The 2917-nt window shown below is 51.5% G+C and overlaps 1 long non-coding RNA gene across 1 annotated transcript; it reads left to right on the top strand.

The window, feature by feature from the left end:
• Positions 1–471: 471 nt before the first annotated feature.
• LOC116490722 lies at positions 472–2636 on the top strand. Its single transcript, XR_004253401.1, has 2 exons — positions 472–601; positions 2520–2636. It is a non-coding gene; the product is annotated as an uncharacterized LOC116490722 (long non-coding RNA).
• The last annotated feature ends 281 nt before the right edge of the window (positions 2637–2917 follow it).

Here is a 2917-nt window from a genome sequence, read left to right as displayed (position 1 = left end):
TGGGAGACGGATGCATTGATGTTGGTCTTGGCTTTCCCTGGCTCACAGTCTCTTCCTCATTCCCCTGCAGAGACCCCTTGTAGACAATGATTTGGAAAGTGTAGGTGATAAGTACTGACTGCTATTGTGCTCCAAGCTGCCTCTCAGCAAGTCCTGTGTGCCAGGGCTGAGCAAGAATCTAGCAGAAGGAAACGGGAACCTCTCCGTTGCCAGTGGGAGAGGTTTCCTGTTGAGAAACCCACCACTGGTGAGCACAGTATTTGTCATGGTGTTTTCTACGATTTCGAAAAAGTAGATAAAAAAAAAAAAAAAAAAGAAACAAACAAAACCTGATGCCCCGCAGAAGCAGAGCACGTGCCCACCCATCCTGACCTGCCAGACACGAGGTGGGAACCACCGGCCCTGGGCATTTTGGGGGCAGGAGAGGCCGTTTCGCGTAACGCCCCCTTCCTGCCACCGCCCCCTTCCGGCCCGCACACGCTCGGCCATGGTGGGCAAAGCCCGGCGCCAGCGCCTGCACCGCCCCGCGCCCCGCCTGCCAGACCCGGCGGGCCCCGGCCCCGGCCCCGGCCCCGGCGGCTGGAGCGCGCCCGCCGGGAAGGTAGCGGGGGCACGGAGCGGGGCGGAGGGGAGGGGAACGGGGGCGGCAGCAGCAGCAGCAGCACGCCATGCCGAGCACTGTGCGCATGCGGCCAGCTCAATAAACCATGGGAGAAGGGGGTGTATCGCCTCCTAGGGGGTGGCCGTGCTGGTCTCTGGGAGAAACCAGAGTAAAGAGATGGGTTGCTGCTGGTGGTGGTCATGGGTCTGGGTTTTGAAGGCTTTTCCAGGTGTAGCTAAGTGGTGCTGCTGTTGTGGAGGTGATTCCTCATATCTGAGCTGTGGGCGCAAAGGATTGGCGTTTGGTACCCGTTGGTGGCTCTGCTTCGTCTCTGTGCAGATTTCTGAAGTTACTGGGGAGCTGTGAAATCTCCTTTAGTGGCTGTTGCCACGCTACTTTTGGGTTGTCCCTGCAGTGGTGTGGGGTCTCGCTGGGGTTGGCATATCTCCCCTGCTTCTTCATGTGAGGGACGGGCTCTGGGAGGCACTATCCTGCAGCTCCAGGTGTGGCTTAGCAGAGATGTCAAAGGAAGCACTCCTTGACGTGGTGAAGTGCTGCTATACAGGCCTACTGCCCACTGGCAGGATGTCAGAACAGCAGAAATTGAGTAAAATTTCCAAAACGTGGGCCTCCATTTTGTTCTTAGAAAAGCTGTGTGATGTCTTCAAAGCTGTTGTAGCACCGTCCTTTGCTGGGTGCCTGGCCGTGTCATCACTACCTTGGGTGAGCTGACGTGGGTAGTGGCTTACCAAAACAGGCAGGGAGATGAGATGAGAGATGCTGGCATATGTGCCATGAGGGTCCCAGTGTGCTGCTCTGGTGGCTGTTACAGCCGCTCCAAAATGTTCTTAGTTAGCATGTAATGTCTGTGCACCTGCAGCACCAGGCTGTGTGGAAAGGAGAGGCTGCCGAGGGAGGTGGCAGTGACAAACATCTGCTGGGATTTATGCTGCTGCTCGCGGGTGGGAGTACCTGTGTGCCCACACTGCCTTGGAGCAGGTAACGTGGGTGCAGTGGCGGGCATTGTTACCAGTGAGTGTCAGGACTGGAGGAGTAAGAGACCGCCTGGCTTGTTTTACAGCGTCTCTGTTGATTTCTGGCTGTGGCAGGTGGAGATGAGCTGTCATTTTATGCATAACTATTTAGGAGACTTTTGTCAAGTTTCAGCAGCTGTATTATTAATATGCTGTTCAGGTTAAAGCTGGATACCTTCCTCGCTTGCAGTAAGAATGTAGGAACAGCAGTAAATGATTTTTATGCGCCTACAGCTTTTCTTTGGGGAAGGAGGAATAGGTTGCACCATATCTGTGTTTTTATACCTCCATAAAATTGTGTGCCTGTACTGCGAGATACTCCTGGTTAAAATAGTAAGTTCTTCTAAGCAAACCAGAGAGGCTAATGCAAAGCTTAGGACTTATGGAAGTACTGCATGCTTAAAGGAACTTGATGCTGAAGGTCTGGTAAGTTGCTAATAGTTCGTCACTGAACCTGCGTAATGTCCACAGACATAGGTAACAACTGGGCAAATCCTATTTGTATCATTCTCTATTTACATACATGTTATAAATCTGGCTTTTCCTAGAGGTGCAGTTCGTAATTCTCCTAGGAGTAACACCTGCATTCAAATGAGTGAGGTGAGATGGGATTGAGATAGAAATCTGTTAGGAACCCAATGGCTCTGGGTTCCAAAACATGAAAATGAGCATGCTTGACTTTGTGAGACTTCCTCCTGGGTGGCAGAGCCCTGGGGTACCAGGCCAGCAGAGTAACTCAGCTACCTGTATATGCTCAGGAGAGACACCTGCACATTAGTGCTGGAGTATATGCCATGGTACTGGGTTTAATTAATTTATTTTGTTAATGAATCTTGTTTGGTGGTGTTGGTACTGACTCCTGTTTAATATTTCTTTTGGATAAGGACTGGGACTTCTCTTCATCTGACATCTTTTCTGGGCTGAATATTGACCCCAATACACTGGTGAAGAAACTTGACTTGGACTCCAGAAGCATCATCTCATCTAGAACAGGTGAGAAGCAGCATGTTGGTCTGCAGGTGCCCACGGGGCTGGATTAGCCAAAGAATGAGGCTGTGCATGTCCAGCTGGGTGGGTTGACTGGTACTGTGGTCACTTGGCCAGGATTAAGTCTGTGGTATTGGGGTACCCTCCATGCTGTGTGCTTGGCTTGGGCCACCTGGTGCCTGAGCAGATTAACCAAGGATGGCTCAGAAAGCCATCAGTTTTTGGTCCTGCCTTTGTACTTCTGTTTGGTGGCCATCAGAGTGGAAAACATTAATACAGAACAAAAATACACATG

This window comes from Aythya fuligula, chromosome 6 (genome assembly GCF_009819795.1).
Source record: "Aythya fuligula isolate bAytFul2 chromosome 6, bAytFul2.pri, whole genome shotgun sequence".
Lineage (NCBI taxonomy): Eukaryota > Metazoa > Chordata > Aves > Anseriformes > Anatidae > Aythya > Aythya fuligula.
The sequence above is the reverse complement of the archived record's forward strand: the minus strand, read 5'-3'. Positions and strand labels throughout refer to the sequence as shown.